At 41.5% G+C, this 18,017-nt stretch overlaps 1 protein-coding gene across 17 annotated transcripts in view; it reads left to right on the top strand.

Moving 5' to 3' along the window:
• The window catches only part of RBFOX3 (RNA binding fox-1 homolog 3), a 488,491-nt gene that overhangs the window by 379,440 nt on the left and 91,034 nt on the right, over positions 1–18,017 (top strand). Inside the window, exon 1 of one of the 17 annotated variants that reach the window (XM_039345579.1) lies at positions 16,720–16,778. The exons of the other annotated variants lie outside the window; for them this stretch is intronic. The gene's annotated coding sequence lies outside the window, so the exon portion shown is untranslated. Of the gene's footprint in view, positions 1–16,719; positions 16,779–18,017 lie in introns of those variants that run through there. 17 annotated transcript variants of the gene reach the window in all.

Below are 18,017 nucleotides of genomic sequence, written 5' to 3'. Positions count from 1 at the left end.
TCCCGAACAGTAACATCCAATAGGAATCTGGCTATTTCGCGCCTGGAGCATACACACAAGGCCGGTGCCAGGCAGTCTGGTCCTGGGCAGCGTTTGGTCTGCCCGGGACCGTTTGCAACATTTCTGAGCTTGTTGAATACTTCAGCAGGCTCAGGACACAACACCCCTCCCCTCTAGATAAAACAACATACCTAAGGATATACAACACGGATACATGTGTTCAAGGGACTGGGAGTAGTGGACTTACAATAGCCTGCACAAAGGCAGAGCACTCTTACAAAATAATCCTAATAAAAGAAATACAACAAAATACCCTGGGGATAACACCCCTACTTAATATTAGAATTACATCCTATTAAGGACTAGCAAGGTTCCCTTTGTATTGACAGAAACCTCACATAGTCCCCAAGATGTTTAGGTGGGCCCTTGGCCCGCTGTGACCTTCTGATGGCTGGTGAGTGTGCTGGCCTGGCAGCGCACCTGCCAGGCTAGGCAGACCAGGACTTTTATGCCCCAAGGACCCAGGTGACCCACCCAGCTGCTGACTGGCTGGATCCTCTGAATCCAAGCCAGAGTTCCTTGGGGGGGGTGGAATTCCCCAAGTCCAGTGGAGGGGTGGAATTCCCCAAGTCTACAATGGACCCCTCTTGGGAGCACTGTCCCTCGAGCCCAAGACCAGCAGCTGGAGTGGCCTGAATGGCGGAAGTGCCCCAGTACCCCATAGCCCTCGTGTATGTGCCAGAGTTGCCAGAGTCAGGAGCCGCCTCTATGGCAAACCCCCTTTCTGGAGACTTCCTTTCTGGAGCAGTAACTGTGTATATGCCCCCAGTGAGATTCCCTGTCTAGGGCAGTAGTTGGATTGTGTGGATACCCCCGGTGCGACTCTCTGTCTGGAGCACTATCTGAAGTATGTGACTGCCCCTGTGAATGCCCCTGATCTGCCACAGGAATATTTTCAGCAGCGAGTGAGACACTGCTGGGACTGGGAGACTGTGATCCAGAATGAAGATTATGGTCCTCCTCCCTCCCCCCCCCCCAGAGCAGAGCCAGGAGTGGAAGTGTTGCTGTGAAGCCTCCAGCGCAGTTGGTCGATGACAGATGACACGCCCATCGTCCAAGGCCACTTCATATGACAGCGGCCCAGAGACCTTGCAAACCACTGCTGTGACCCAAAGGTGTCCAGGACCATAGTTCCTTGCCCAGATCGGATCGCCCATCTGTAGTCTCCTAGGTGCCCGCGGCTGTGACACCTGTGAAGCCATCAGGTCTGGGTGCAACCTGTCCAGTTTGGTGATGAGGCGGCGACCCCAGCGGAGTTCTGCTGGGCTCTTCCCTGTGGCTGTGCAAGGTGTGGTGCGGTGTGCAAGAAGGAAATCTGCTAACCTGTGATGCCAGTTGCCATAAATGAGTTTCTTGAGAGCATCTTTGGTAGTGCGCACCATCCTCTCTGCTTGGCAGTTGGAAGATGGGTGGAATGGAGCAGAAGTTGCATGTCGGATCAAGTTGGCTTGAAGAAAAGCCTGGAACTCAAAAGAGGTAAATTGGGGGCCATTATCTGAAACCAGGACATCTGGAAGTCCATGTGAGGTGAAGATCCCCCTCAACACCTGGATGGTCCTGGCAGTAGTAGTGGAGGAAACAGGAACAACCTCTAGCCACTTGGAATGGCTGTCAACGAGGAGAAAGAAGAATTGCCCCTGAAAGGGCCCAGCGTAATCTATATGTACCTTTGACCAAGGGGCTTGTGTTTCCTCCTACCTATGTACTGGGGCCTGAGACATTTCAGGCTGTGACTGTTGGCACACTTGGCACCCGTGCACCTGGGCCTCGATGGCTTTATTGAGCCCTGGCCACCAGAGATGGCTGCGCATAAGCGCTTTCATCCTTACTATGCCTTGATGTTCCTCATGCAGAGAGAGCAAGATTCTAGACCTCAATGAGGCTGGGATGACTACCCTACTACCCCATAACAGGCACCCTTTGAAATTGGAAAGCTCATGCTTCCTTTGCCAGAAGCTTTGAAACTCAGTATTTGGACACGTGTCAGGCCATCCTGACAACACCCATGTCAGCACACATGTAAGCGTGTGATCAGTTGCAATTTCAGCAGCCACGTCTCTGGCATTGAGGGGAGATTCAGGCAACTCCTGAATGGAGAGAATGTTAGTAGCAGGAGCAGGATCTGCCTCTATCTGTTTTGGAGGTAATCTGCTGAGGCCATCTGCATGGCCCATATCTTTCTAGTTTGTAAATTAGAGTGTAGTCATATGCTGACAGGAAAATAGACCATCTCAGTATATGTGGGGAAATAATGTGTGGTGTCTGTTTATAGTGTCTTTTATAGTGTCTGGACCCGGGCAGTAACATCCAATAGGAATCTGGCTATTTCGCGCCTTATGCATGTGCACAAGGCCGGCGCCAGCCAGTCTGGTCCTGGGCAGCTTTTGGTCTGCCCGGGACAGTTTTCAACATTTCTTCAGCAGGCTCAGGACACAACACTGACCTTGGAAGGATGGAAGGCTGAGTCAACCTTGAGCCCCATCAGGATCAAATGTGGGCTGAATTAAAATGCAATACTGCATTTTCACTGCTGTGCCACCAGGGAATTTCATGATTAGTGATTCTGTAGCAGTTGCTTTGGTCATGGTTGGATCCAGTCTAGAGGATACCTGTAGCACACTGAAAAAGATCAAGCCCATTTTATGGCTTAACAGCTGAGAAGAGAACATCTCTAGATTATGCCAGTTGTTTCCATTGTATGATCAGCAATAAAATATATGGGGAGAAAATAGACAGGTTGAAAGAGTTAGGACATGTTCTAAGCCTGAGTGACAGACAGTGTTTCATGTGGATCTGCTCCTTGTATCAAAATGTCTCTAAATAATTCAATGTGAGGTGACTATGCATGACTATTGTTGCAGCGTTTATCTCAGAAATAATACAGTGTAGTACCATTATCTACCCCAGGACAATCTTGCAGAATTTCTCTCCCCTAAATTCATTTCTAGCAAGCACAATGCTTCCCGATGTCTGTTTTGAAAGGCTGTGTATGTGTTGCTAAATAAATAATGTTTCTTGATAATCCCATATAGGCCAAAGCTTGTTTGGAAGGTCAGCATTTTCTTTCTTTCTTTTCTTTTTTTCTTTTTTGTTCAAGCTTTTCTCACTTAAGAGCCTGTCCTGTTTCTGCAACATGCAGTACATTCTCATAGGTGGTTTAAGCCCGTTGTCCTCATTTTACCACAGTGTTGAAGTTGAACATTGTTGAAACAATTAGAGCCATGCTCTGCACATAGCTAGCTTTTTATTTCTAGTGTAGAGTTATCCCTGGAGAAAAGAGCCTTGCCTTGCTTTTCCAAGAACACACCATGTTCCTGTGCTCTTAGTTGTGGGTTACAGTGTTCAGTGACATATTATGTGGATGTGCCTTAATGGATAGTCAGATGAATTTGAATGGCTTTTTCTGTTATATACTTTAGGGACTTGATCGTGGGAAATAGTTTGCAATCAAACAGCAGTGCTTTAAACTAGGTAGGCATTTTTTTAATCAGGTGGCAACTGCTTCAAAATGTGGCTTTAAGCTGGCAATGTGGGTTCCCATGATCTATATTTTTCTATATTGTTTACTCAGAAATCCTATTCAGCAAGAGTCTCTTGCAACTTTAAGTAGAAGCTTCCGCCTTCTAGCATTTATTGCTAATGGTTTCTTTTTTTTAACCACAATATGGCATGATTAATGAACAACAATATAATAAATCATTTCTGATTCTAAAGGGGATATTACAGGATATTTATATAGTTCAATTTCTGATTAACTCACAGTTTGTTTTGCTATAGAGACGTGCAGTATTTGGATCCAAAGTGGGCTTCATGTCCAGCTTGGGTAAGATTGTTCTGCCTGTTAACTGTTCCTTAAAAGAGCTATATCTTTTTCTGAGCTTACCTGGTAGTTGTGTGGGTTCAAAAAATATATATACTTGAGTATAAAAGATAGTAAAATATTGACAGACAGCCTCCCTCTTCATTTTCAACTGCCTTGGTAATTTACCACTTCATAGTGGAGAAAACAACAATGAACTGTTTTAATATTTGGTAGAATTGATGTCTGTATTACTAAAACTCTCCTATCTTTGTCTGCTTGTAATCTTAAGTGCATCATTGTGCAAAAGTGTTTGAATCAAGGTACTTCAAATCTGTTAATTTAATAAACCAGGGGCCAGGTGCGTTATGTGGAAGCTGCACCCACCCCAGCTTTGGCAAGGGGAAAAAAGTCATGATACATTGCAACACATTACGTGACGCAGCGAGTTTGACACCCCTGATTTAAACAATGCATACACAACCTGGGGCCCATTACTGCTATATTACTGAAATGTCAAGACTCTTCACACCAGTTGTATTTGCAAAGTTATGATGCTGCAGTGTCTCCACAGTTAGTTGTGGTCACGTGATCCTGATTTCCAGTGCTTCCTGCCTGCTTCCCACAAGCAAAGTCAATGGGGAAACCAGCAGGAAGTTGGAAGTTATTCCAGCTACTTTTTTTGCCTGCGCATTGTCATTTTAATAATAATGATGATGATAAAGTTAGAAGGGACCTTGGAGGTCATCTAGTCCAACCCCCTGCTCAGGCAAGAAACCCTATACCATTTTGGACAAATGGCTGTCCAGTCTCTTCTTAAAAACTTCCAGTGTTGGAGCATTTACCGCTTCTGGAGGCAGGTTGTTCCACTGGTTAATTGTTCTAACTGTCAGGAAGTTTCTCCTTATTCTAGGTTGCTTCTCTCCTTGGTTAGTTTCCACCCGTTGCTTCTTGTCCTGCCTTCAGGCGCTTTGGAAAATAGCTTGACTCCCTCTTCTTTGTGGCAGCCCCTGAGATATTGGAATACTGCTATCATGTCCCCCCTTCGTCCTTCTCTTCGTTAAACTAGACATACCCAATTCCAGCAACCGTTCCTTATATGTTTTAGCCTCCAGTCCCCTAATCATCTTTGTTGCTCTTCTCTGTACTCTTTCTAGAGTCTCAAATCTTTTTTACATTGTGGTGACCAAAACTGGATGCAGTATTCCAAGTGTGGCCTTACCAAGGCATTGTAAAGTGGTATTAACACTTCACGTGATCTTGATTCTATCCCTCTGTTAATGCAGCCTAGCACTGTGTTGCTTTTTTGGCAGCTGCAGCACACTGCTGGCTCATATTTAAATGATTGTCCACTAGGACTCTGAGATCCCTCTCACAGTTACTACTATTGAGCAAGGTACCCCCTATACTATACCTGTACATTTGGTTTCTCTTGCCTAAATGTAGAACCTTACTTTTTTCACCATTGAATTTCATTTTGTTAACTAGCGCCCAGTGCTCAAGTCTGTCCAGATCCTCCTGTATCCTAAGCCTGTCTTCTGGAGTGTTGGCTATTGCTGCCAGCTTGGTGTCGTCTGCAAATTTGATGAACTCCCCATCTATCCCCTCGTCCAGATCGTTGATCAAGATGTTGAAGAGCACTGGGCCCAGAACAGAGCCCCGGGGCACCCCACTACACACTTCCCTCCATGTAGATGTGGTTCCATTGAGGACCACAAGCTGAGTACGGCTGGCCAGCCAGCTACGGATCCATCTGGTGGTGATGCTGTCTAACCCGCATTTTTCTATCTTATCAAGTAGTAGGTTGTGGTCTACTTTGTCAAATGCCTTACTGAAGTCTAAGTAAATTATATCCACAAAATTCCTCTGGTCCACATTCTTGGTCAAAGAATGCAATAAGATTTGTCTGGCATGATCTGTTTTTGACAAACCCGTGTTGGCTTTTAGTAATAAGTTTGTTTGCCTGTAGGTGTTCGCTGATTCATTGTTTGATTATCTTTTCCAGAATCTTCCCAGGTATTGAGGTCAGGCTGATAGGTCTGTAATTTCCTGGGTCCTTTTTTTTTCCTTTTTTGAAGATGGGAACTACATCAGCTCTTTTCCAATCCTCTGGTAGTTCCCCAGTGCTCCAGGATCTTTGAAAAATATAGTTCAGTGGTTCTGAGATCACATCTGCCAGTTCCTTGAGAACCTTGGGGTGTAATCCATCTGGTCCTGGTGATTTGAACTCATCTAGGCTGGACAGGTGTTCACTTACCATTTTCTTGCCTATCTTAACTTGTATTTCTATTTTGTTTTTTATGGCACTATTTTTGATAGGTTGGTCTGTTTTTTCCCTTTGTGTAAAGACAGATGCGAAAAACGAGTTAAATAGTTCTGCTTTCTCCCTGTTGCTTGTCACCTTTTTGCCACTTTCACCCACTAATGGACCAATTGTTTCCTTCACTTTTTTCTTGTTCTTTACATGTTCTTTACATTTTGTTTGAATAGTTAAGAAAAATCTTTGAAGGAATGACCCAATGAATCATGGGTTGCCTAGTAATGTTCTAAATTTCATATTGAATGAATGTTTTAAGCGAAGATGAGAATCATTACTTCTATGGAGGACCACATTTTTGAGAGAAAAATGTTAAGAGCAGGATGGTAGCAAAGGTTATGGAAATAGGCAAAAATGGCCTTTAGTCACCTCTCTTATCTCTGTGTCTTTTTGTCAATTTCTTCTTTGTCCAGAAACATCCCCTTTTATTTTCTCTTTCTGACATCTGAAAGAGAGAACTAAATCAAGAACTCTTCCACTTCTATCACGGATACATTTCAACTTTGTCTTTGTTGGGACTCTAAAATGCTTTATTTTTCTCTCTGTTATGGAAAGATGGCTTTCATATGTTATATGACACAAAGTTTGATATTGTGAGTATAAATGAGCGTTTTTTGCATTTACCTGGTCTAGTAGGTTCATACAGGAGTTTTGGGCTGAAGGCTTTATAGAAGTAGGATTGATAACAGAACAACATATTAAGCAAACATTACAATATAGAGTTCTAAAGTTATCTAGTGTGGAGAATAAAAATTTAAGATGCAAAATTATTATTTTTTCTTTTGAAAAACAGCAAGGCAAGTTAAAATAGCTATAAAGGAGAGCTCATTAAAGCTCTGGGATATTACAGTTACAATTTGTCTCTGTTTTTATGGAAAAGATAACCTAAGTTAAAATCATTAGAGAAACACAGTGGAGAATTTATTTTATGCAGATTGGTGTGACTTTATCTTCTTTCTGAAGAATCCAAATATTAAGCTCTCTACATCTAAAGAATTGCAGAAGCTTTCAGAAAAACTAAGCATATTTTTTTAAAAATATATACACACAAATACACTTTCTGAAGGACAATTTGTCATTTCTTGATTGTGGATTGTCTGCTCTATGCTAAAAGAGTTTGATACATATAATAAGATATACAGTATAGCTCTTAGAGCACCATCAACCTGTTTCAGATGGGTGGGGTCCCTCTGGCCCTCCTTATGGACCCCAACTCATCATAATGTTTTACTTTAAATATGTTTCCAAACAAAGCTTTTATTGTATAATAAACCCACTTTATTGATGTAATTATATAAGGGGCTCAGAAACTATCATTGTTCATTTGGAACTCTCCCATATTTTCCCCTTATTCCTTCCCTCATTTTTCTTCCCAGAGGAAATTAGTTGGGAGGGGGGAAAGGAACTGCTGAATAATTTCAATTAGTGGCAATAAGAGCTCCCTATTTGAAAAAGAAATGTCCTCACAATAGTGAAGAGGAGACAGTAGATAACACAACATCATTTCCCAGATTGACAGAGCTGGCAGAATAGGATTTGCTTTTCTTCTATCAAGAAGGCAAAAAGAAGTTCCTTCATGTACTTTGGATGAAAACTCCCTCAGGTTTTGTTCTTCTTTTTCAGAGAGATCTATCTTGTCAGCTGCAGTCTGTGGAGCTAATTCACCAAAAAGTGGGAGGAAGAAAGAAGGGAGGGAGGGAAGAACGGGAGAGAAAGTCAGAAGAATGGTGAAAAGGTCAAGCAATAGACCTGTTGCCCACCAGTCATTGAATATTAGGGGTTCATCTAGGTGGGATCAGGATAGAGTCTTGTGGCATCTATATAGTATTGATTGTTGGTGACTCTAAAAGAAGCAGGAGAACTCTCCTAACTTAAAATGTGCCAGAAATGGCAGCCAGCAAGTATTTACAGCATCTCTTCAGCAACCACAGGCTGGCAATGGGAATTCATGACATGAAGATGGCTTCCAATGGTGACCAGCGAAAGTAGGCCCGTTGTCAAGCACAAAGATTCAGGATGCCCAGTTAGATTGCAGCATAGATTTCTTCAAGTCTATACCCAAGAATCTGGTCAACAAAAGTTCAGCAGTAATTGGCGCCTGATAAGGGTCAGTGAAATTGAGGAAGGATTGGACTTAAAGCACTTGTGGGAATGCAATGACTCTGCTAATGATGCATTTAACTCCATCTCCCAGGTCTGCCTTCCCTTCTACTACATCTATAATTAACTCTTCTCCCCACATTCCAGTTATGGTGGGAAAAGGAATGGAGAATAATGAAGTATCTGGAGAGGGGAAGAAAAGTTAGTGTAGGGGAAATGAAGAGCAGAGGAGATGCAGGGATGTCTGTTTTATTGCTCAAAGAAAGGAAGTCATAGATAGGCCCTTCCCTATCAAGGACTGGAAGATAGCCAACACCGTACAACCTTTCATGGACAGAGATCACATGTATGATGAAATGGCTTTTTGGACAGCTGCTGAGAGGAGGGGACATTTGCACCTCCATAGAGCTTCTAGGATAAAGAAACATCATCCACTTTTTTATTCTTAATTCTTCTCCTTTTACCCGGTGTCTAGATGCTTGCTGTCTCCCCTCTTCTTCCTGATCTAGTAGAACTGAGGAAAGTAGATTCTCATGCTGGCACTTCAAGAAAGAAGAATAGATAAAAGAAAACAGGCCTCAACAGCAATGGAGCTTGTTCTGGATTCACAAGAGAAATCCAGGAATCTTCATTCCAAATGGTGGCTTCAGCTCAGCTCACTCTCTCAGTGACATAGAAAAATTCATTTTCCCCTGACAGAAGCAGCGACAGTCTCCCTCCCAAAACTATCAGCTTTTCAAGACAGTTGGTCACCACAAAGCTTTACCAGATGACTCAGCAATTCTTCCAGGGATAATTTAGAAGGCAGTGCATGGAGACTGAATCAGCAAAAATCCCAGAATTCTTGTGTGAACTGGACTGGAGAGGGAAGTCATAGCAAATATACTTCAAAGGCATGCAGATGTACTGGGTTTGGTTTTTCCTAGGTTTTTAAGAGGCGGTCTTTTCAAACTACATAATTTCCTCAGGGTATCATGGTTTCGACAGACAAAGATGAATAAACTCCAAGGCTTGAAAATTCCTCAAAGAACATGTTTATTAGTTACACAGTATCGGCACGATCAAAAGTGAAACCAAGTCTGAATTGCCAATTAAAAATTACTCAGTTACAAAGTATAATGTCCCACCTACAAAACTATGCAATCAACTACGTTATCCAATGTATTCATTTGGCGGGCCTTTTTTTACAATGCCCAGTCCCTGATCTCAGGAGCAGTAGATGACCTTGGTTTCCAAGGACAAAAAATTATTTTGACTAGCGAAGCACCTGGGCAAGCCCCCCTCCCTCCGTTCTATGTGGGAATCTAGAATGAAGAGAAAAATGGCTACAGCCAGGTCATTGTAGAGTTGACACAGGGATAACTTTCAGAGAATCATAGGGCTGGAAGAGACCTTGGAGATCAATTTATCAATTAATCAGTGAAACAGCTTACCTTTAAAGTTGTGGGGTGCTCCATCACTGGAGGTTTTTAAGAAGAGATTGGACAGCATTTCTCTGGAATAGTATAGAGCAGTGGTTCTCAACCTTTTTAATGCTGCGACCCCCAACCAGTCGTAAGTCGAGGGCTAAACTGGTCGTAAGTCAAGGACTAAACTGGTTGTAAGTCAAGGATACCCAACTGGTCATAAGTCGAGGACTTTCCCTGCCCGGGAATGCCGCGCATGCGTGGTGCCGCCCCCTGCGTCGGCTGAGGCATAGCTGGCAAGCGGCAAAGACGGAGCAGGCTGACCACTGGCTGGGCCACCAGCTGGCCCAGCCCAAGGGAGGTAAGGCACCCACCCGAAAAGGGGAAAAAATGGCAGACAGCCTTGCTTGGCGACCCCCGTGAAATGGTTGATCGACCCCAAATGGGGTCGCGACCCATAGGTTGAGAACCGCTGGTATAGTGTCTGCTTAAGCAGGGGGTTGAACTAAAAGACCCCCCCTTCCAGCTCTGCTATTCAGTATTCTTCTAGTCCAACCCCCCCCCAAGCAGTAGCCCTTATACCATCCTAGACAAATGGATGTCCATTTTTTTCTCTTTTTTAAATAATACATATTTTTTATGTTTACATTTCATAAGTGCTTAACAAACAATGTGTTGTTTGGGTCTTATTTTAATAACATGTAGTAAAATCCTAATCTCTACCCCATTTTTCCAGCCATTGGTAAAATACATCCCAAATTTGAAAATACTCTATATCTTCCTTTTCTTTAATCTTCAATGTGAGTCTGTTCATTTCTGCACATTTCAGTATTTTCTTTATTATATCATCTTCAGAAGGTTTCTTCATTTTTCCCAATTCTGCGCAAAAGCAATTCTTGCTGCTGTTAATACATGTACCATTAAAAATACATTTTCTTTCTCATATTTTCCTGAAATTATACTTAATACAAGTAGTTCTGGTTTAAAGTCTACATGCTTTCTTAACATTTTTTTCTAACCAAGTATGAATTTTTGTCCAATTTTTTTTTGCTTTAGGGCACTTCCACCAAAGATGATAGTACGTGCCTGGTTTTTGCCTACATTTCCAACAATTGCTAAACATATTTTTAAACATTTTTACTAGTCTGGGCAGTGGTAAGTGCCATCTGTAAAACATTTTATACAGATTTTCTTTATATGCAGTTGCCATTGTTATTTTATTGTTTCTTTCCCAAAGATTTTGCCAGTTTTCTAACTCTATGTTGTGCCCAAAGTTTTTAACCCATGTTATCATTGTTTCTTTTATCTTTATTATTGTTCATCTTCCATTTTTAAGCTTAACAAGGATATCCATTTTTTTTCTTGAAAAGCTCCAATGATGGAGCACCCACAACTCTGGGAGGTATGCTGTCCCATTGATTAATCAGTCTCATTATCAGGAAATTCTTCTTTACTTCCAAGTTGGATTTCCCTCTGATGCCCTGCCCCCAGTTGCTATGGGAAATAAATTGACACCCTCTTCCTTGTGATAGCCCTACAAATATTAGAAGACTGCTAGTATGTCTCCCCTAAGCCTTCTCTTAGTTAGGCTAAACATGCCTTGTTTCCTTAGCTGTTCGTAATACTATTTAGCCTCCAGACCCCTTATAATCTTTATTGCTCTTCTCTGCACTCTTTCTAGGGTCTTTTCCGTCAACCATGCACCATTTTCTTACTTTAGATGTAACCCTTCATCCATTCCGTTTGAACCATCAGACAAATCTCAAATATGATTTTTCCATGGTAGTCAACATTCCTGGTATGCCTAACCTTAACAAGGAGAGTGAAAGAATTGGTTACACTGTCTGTAGGTATAAATTTATGTGTTTTCCAATCAGACAAGACAGTCTACAAAATGGACTGCACTAGTTAAACTTTTACAGATCTCAGGAGATCCCCTTAATTGATTTCTATCCAAATCCATCTAACCTCATGCAATGTACTTGGTATTATTTGGAAGTTTAGGATCTACCTAAAATACATGGTAGACTTGTATCAATTGTACCATTAGTTTTTCTTTCCTATAAACAAAGGGGTTAGGGAAAAGGTATATTTAATACAATCATTAGTCTATGGGCAGAGAATGTATCACACTGGGACATTTTAACAGTGCCAAGCAAACCCCTAGACCAGGGGTAGCAACCTTGACTCTTTTATGATTCGTAGACTTCAACTCTTAGAATTCCTGATCTAGCATGGCTAACTCAGGAATTCTGGGAGTTGACGTCCATGAGTCATAAAAGAGCCAAGGTTGCCTACCCCTGCCCTAGACAGACCAAGTCCCCTAATGTAAGGAAAGCAGTGGCTTCACCAGCTGTGGCATGGTAAGTGATTCTGCTATTTGGAAGATAGCAAAGTTCCTTAGGCATTACATATTAAAAGTAGACATATCCACTTCTATGGATGCCTCTTGTACTTTGGGTTATTCACTTCCGTGGGTGTAAGAGGTGGTCAAGACCTGTCTATAGATATTGCTACTACTACAGAATATTCTCTGCTGTCATCTCCAGCAGTCCAAGAAAAATAGTTAGACCTATAAAGTAGCCATCTGGTCACTCGATAATAGACCTAATAATTCCATTCAAACTACTGCATCATACAGAACCAAAGTATGTAAAAGGGAACATTTATACAGTGCCTGCCTAATAATGGGAATACATTTCTCCTTGATTTATTTTATTTATTTATTAGACTTAATTGCTGCCCATCTCGCCCAGAGGCAACATTTATCTAAGTGTATCCATTTTACTGGTTTCCATTTTGTAGATTCTAGGCCACAAGAGGTACCGTAGTTCCATGCAGCTGAAGTCAGTTCCCCATGAGTGAAGACTGCTTCCTAGCAAGGGACAAAAAGGAAGTTATTGTTGACTGCCTTTTCTTTAGAAAAGCAGTTAAGCTTCTTCTTTTGGAACTCTAAAGTTTGCTGACCAAAATGCTAGATAAAATACATTCTCCACAACCTGGCTCTGTTATCTGACTTCCTCTAGCTCAGCTCTTCCTACCAAACACATATGGACACCTGCACACAGAGAGACTGTAGATGTGTTTTGTCTTCCTTTGATGTTGGAGTTATGGGGTCTCTGGGAAGCTCCATATATCTCGCTAGAGGGTTGATGTCAGCTGTCCATTGAACAAGCCACAGTAGGAAGCAATCTTCTATGTATTCATGGTTTTCAAGCCATTTGTGGAAGCCCCGAGTGCTGCTGCGAGTTAGACACGGTCACAATAGGCAGTCATCTGAAAATACTGAAACAACATCTAATTAAGTTTTGTCTATGCTCTTCCCAAGAGCACAGTGATTAGGAATAGAAAGAAGATAGTCCGGTTGAAAGCCATCATGGAATCATTTGCAGGCTTGAAGTTAAAACTGTCAGTCACAGTTTCTGTGTCTCCTGCTTGTCTTTTTCGTTATGAATAGCTTGAAGACACTTCCAAGAGTTTCAGAAATGTATGAAATTGGCCTACAAAAAAGTTCAGAAATGAATCTCCACAGATTTTTGAAGACTCGTTGCCATTTTGTAACCAGATTCCTGGTATTCCCAGCAGCACCCTGGGGCTATTAGCCTTAAATTCCTGTTTTGGTAAAAAATTATTGTTGATATTGCATTGCCGTTTTAGACTAATTAGCACTCTAGTTGTATATTACTTTTTTAAAGAAAAATCACTACAAATCAGATCTGATGAGAAATAAAACTTTAAAAAACCCTGGGAGACAAAAAAAAAACATGGTTCAGCAGCAATCTCATAATTTTCTAAAGGTTTAATGCAAAGGACTAGTGACATGAGAGCAGTATCCCAATATTTGAGGGACTGCCACAAAGAAGAAGGGGTCAATCTATTCTCCAAAGCACCTGAAGGCAGGACAAGGAGCAATGGGTGGAAATTAACCAAGGAGAGAAGCAACCTAGAACTAAGGTCATATTTCCTGACAATTAGAACAATTAACCAGTGGAATGACTTGCCTCCAGAAGTTGTGGGTGCTCCCAACACTGGAAGTTTTTAGGAAGAGATTGGACAACCATTTGTCTGAAATGGTATAGGGTTTCCTGCCTGAGCAGGGGGTTGGACTAGAAGACCTCCAAGGTCCCTTCCAACTCTGTCATTCGGTATACTATATTCTGAATAAAGATAGCAATTTGAGGCAGAAATAGTGTGGCAATAACCATTGTTTTCCATCATGCTGAGTAGGTATATCAAAGCACTTTTAGGAATAGCAAAATTCTGTATACTTTTGTTATTCAGAAGCAGTAAAGTTTTTTGCATTCTCTCATTATGCATTGAGAAGACTCCTACTCTGGCCCAGTTCTCAGTGACCTAGCTAAGAAGTCTCTCAGCTGAGTCTAAAAAGGCAGTATTTTCTCTCCTTCAATAGATTCAACTTTTTTTTTTCTCCAATTAATTCAAATACTAAACCCATGCACTCAGGTTTTCCTAGTAGGACTCTGCATATGAAAAGTTATATAATGTCTGCATATGTGTAAGTTAAAGTTTTGTTATAGTTGTATGCCAACATATAACAAGATATTCAGATAGTACATTTTTTTTTTTTTTTGAAAACAAGAGATCCAAAAAGCAGGTAGACCCCACATGAGGAAAGTCAACTATATGTCAACCAGATACCTGGGAGACAGAGTGTAAAGCCCTGGAAAATCTGCTGCTTTTTTTAAACTATGTACAGGCTACCAAGTTCAAAAGCCAAATTGAGCCTTTGCATGATTTAATTGAAAAGGACAGAATACAATTATTCATCTGAACTGACTAATATCTCTCCTTTCCCATCTCCTGCAGACTTAGATAAAACTTTCTACAAAACTCATAGCTATTCACAGGCTGCTTCAATGCAGGCAATAAGCTGCTAAACTGATTATTTGTCTGTATTTATTTAATTTCATTACCAAAGATCAAAGAACTCTGCTGATTGTATCACAGGGTCTTTTCCAGATTATTTAGTGCAAAGAAAGAGGCAGGAAATAGAATAAGTCCACTGGTTCTAGTTGTTAGAGGAGATCTTATCAAAATATCCCAGTTGTTTTGCCTTTATTGCAGGTAATTAAGACACTCTTTATTAGGATAACAGTTTTTTAAAGAAATATTTTATTTTCTCAACAGCTGAACCCATAATCTGCATTAGAGTTGGGAATGTGGTGCAGCTGATGGTGGCTGAAGTTAGCGGTTACCTGCTAAACACTTTCTGTGACGTTATCAACTGCAGGCATAATCCAGCATAAAAATGTCAAGGGCCAAGCTTGCCACTTTATACACATGAGTGTGTCTTTGAGCAAAGCTTACCTGTCCCCAACATCACAGCCCTCCTCTTATTTTCCTCATTTAGAAGCAGTGCTTTTTTTGTTAAAAAAAAAAAAGGTGCCGGAATTCACACATATCATACAACCCGCCTTGCCTACCCTACAAGGTTCCATCCCAAAAAAGGTTCCAGAACTCCGTTCTGGGCGTTCTATGACAAAAAAAAGCCCTGTTTAGAAGCTTTTACCAATTAACCACCCCAAATTTGTAACCAAAGTTGTTTCCAGGATTTTGTGTGTGTATGTCTGTTCCATGTAAGGTGCCTTGAGGAGACCTTCACTACACATTTGCACCCACCTTCCTCAGCTCCTCAAGGGCATTCGTGTGGGACTCAGAATGAAATGATGGGTAACTGTGCAATCAAAGCCCTGCCCTTTTTAAAAAAACATGCATTGCACAAATGTAAAAAGGGATGAGACTCTAGTTGCACACACCATCTTGACTTTTTTGAACCCTGTACAGATGACTCTGTCCTTTATTTGGTTCTCTGCTTTGCTCATCTCACCTGCTTGCTTGCTTCTTTGCTGCCTCTTTTCTTGGTGTCATGGCTACTATCCAGACAGCCATTGTCTGCATATTTGAAAATGCACCTATGATAGGCCCTAGATCAGCGGTTCTCAACCTGTGGGTCGGGACCCCACTTGGGGTCGAATGACCATTTCACAGGGGTCGCCAAACAACGCAGTCTGCCATTTTTTCCCCCTTTTCCTTAGCTGTGCTACTCCCTTTTATTCTATTGGCTTTTGAAAGCCAATAGAATAGACTCTCTTGAATAGAGTCTAATTCTATTGGCTTTCAAAAGCCAATAGGAAATGTCCAGGCTGTCTCTGCCCTGCTGAGCCTGCCAAAAGTCCCATTCTGCAAACGGTGCTGCAAGTTATCTGCAGCGAAGGCGAGCTGTCTGGAAGTTTCCACCCCTCCCTGATGAGCAACTATTAAAAATGTAAGTAAAAGAGGGCCAGGGGTGGGAGGTGGGAGGCCGGCGGGCGCAGGGAGGGTTGCTGGTGTGCGTGGGGCCTGGCGGGTGCCTTACCTCCCTTGGGCTGGGCCAGCTGGTGGCCCAGCTGGTGGTCAGCCTGCGCCGTCTCTGCCGCTTGCCAGCTACGCCTCAGCTGGCGCAGGGGGCGGCACCACACATACGCGGCGCTCCCGGGCAGGGAAAGTCCTCGACTTATGACTGGTTGGGTAGTCCTCGACTTATGACCGGTTGGGTAGTCCTCGACTTACGGCCGGTTGGGGGTCACGGCATTAAAAGGGTTGAGAACCACTGCCCTAGATTGATGGAATCATACATGTTCCTCATCAATAGTCAATAATTATTATTTAAGATTGTGTCTCAGAAATTGAAGGACTGATTCAGTGCTGATTTAGACCGAATCATTAAATGTAGTTCTTTTCTTTTTTTGATGCATTGTTTTTAAAATTGTTGCTTTTACTGTACAATATTAAGCAACTTCTTACAACCAATTTTACAACCAATATTAAGCAACATCTTATTTCTGTTCAGTTGGCCAACTCTTGCCTTGACATGAAATCCTTCACGTTTTTGTACAATGTTCTTGGTATTCCTTCTTGTCTCTGCTCTCTGATTTTTTTATCCTAATAGCAGCTGTGAAGTTTTGTACCCGCTCAGCTAATATCATAGGAGAGGATATCAGGAGATAGTGGAACATTACCATATTTATTGCATGCAGAAGTTTGGGGACCCTCCAGTGAAATTGCATGATTCATTTATCTGCAATCCTAATTGAACGTAAGATCTCTAGCAGGACTACCCAATTCTGTAATAGCTTTGTTCCCTATGCCATCTGTCTGGTAAACTCACAAGATTCATTTTTCTCGCCATGCACATGTATACTTAATCCGAACTAGACTGTATTGTTTCCCAGTGCCATATAATATATGTGGGTATATGCATAATTCTGTATTTATTTATGTCATATATATGTAGTGTATATCGGAGGCAGTGATCCTTTGAGAGCTGTATGCAATGAAATTTCATTTTAATGTATGCCAATTAGTGTACATTCAAAGTGACGATAAAGTTATTATTCTATTCTATCCCAGCCTCTACATAGTACTGTTTAAAACAACACATTTGTAGAAGTGTGAATATACACCCTTAATATTTAGATGTAGTTATTTATGGGTTCAACATGAGAAAGCAAAGAATGTGGCAGTTCGGACCTCCTTCCATCCAATACTTTGTAACATTTCCTTTGGCAGAAATAACAGCTTCCAGACATTTCTTGTAGCCATATAAGAGTCCTTCTATTTTTGCTTTTGGGATTCTTTTTTCCTCACTTTTTCTTGCAGAACTAGAGTAATTAACTATAAGTCTGTACATGTACAGATGTTTAGTAATACTTGGAGTATTCATGGTTCTGAGAACTGTGAGAATCATATCAAGATCTTTATCTTTCTTTCACTAAGTACTTCATGGTTAATTTAGAGGTAAGTTTCAGATTGTTGTCTTTCTGAAATTCTCAACTTATTTTCAGCTTTAATTTCTTCCCTGACTGTGAGACATTAGCTCCTAGGATCGGTTGATTAGTAGAATCCATTCTTCCTTCACTGACACTGTATTTCCTGTGCATTGGCTGTATCCCAAAACATAATTCTCTGAATAACAGCAAGGTGTTCTTTGCATCAACTGCTTTTCCCTCTCTTTTAATGTGGTTGCGGCTGAACAGCTCAATTTTTGTTTCATCACTTCTAAAGCAGTTTGTTCCAAAATGTTTCAGACTTATCCAAGTTTTCCTTCACATGCCATAGGTAGTGGCCTTGTGATGAGGTCAGAGAAAAATATACTTTTCCTCATGCAGATCATTGTAGTATAATAACGCTTTACAACAGAGCCATGGAATCCCACTCCAGAGTCAGCTAAACTATTCAGCAGGTTGCTAGCATTGACTTCTGGTTTTATTTTTCGAGTCTTATATGTTTTCAGCCAGGATATGAATATATCCTAGAAGCTTCACAATCAGAGAAG

Source organism: Crotalus tigris, unplaced genomic scaffold (genome assembly GCF_016545835.1).
Source record: "Crotalus tigris isolate CLP2741 ecotype Arizona unplaced genomic scaffold, ASM1654583v1 scf7180000017551.9496454, whole genome shotgun sequence".
Lineage (NCBI taxonomy): Eukaryota > Metazoa > Chordata > Lepidosauria > Squamata > Viperidae > Crotalus > Crotalus tigris.
The sequence above is the reverse complement of the archived record's forward strand: the minus strand, read 5'-3'. Positions and strand labels throughout refer to the sequence as shown.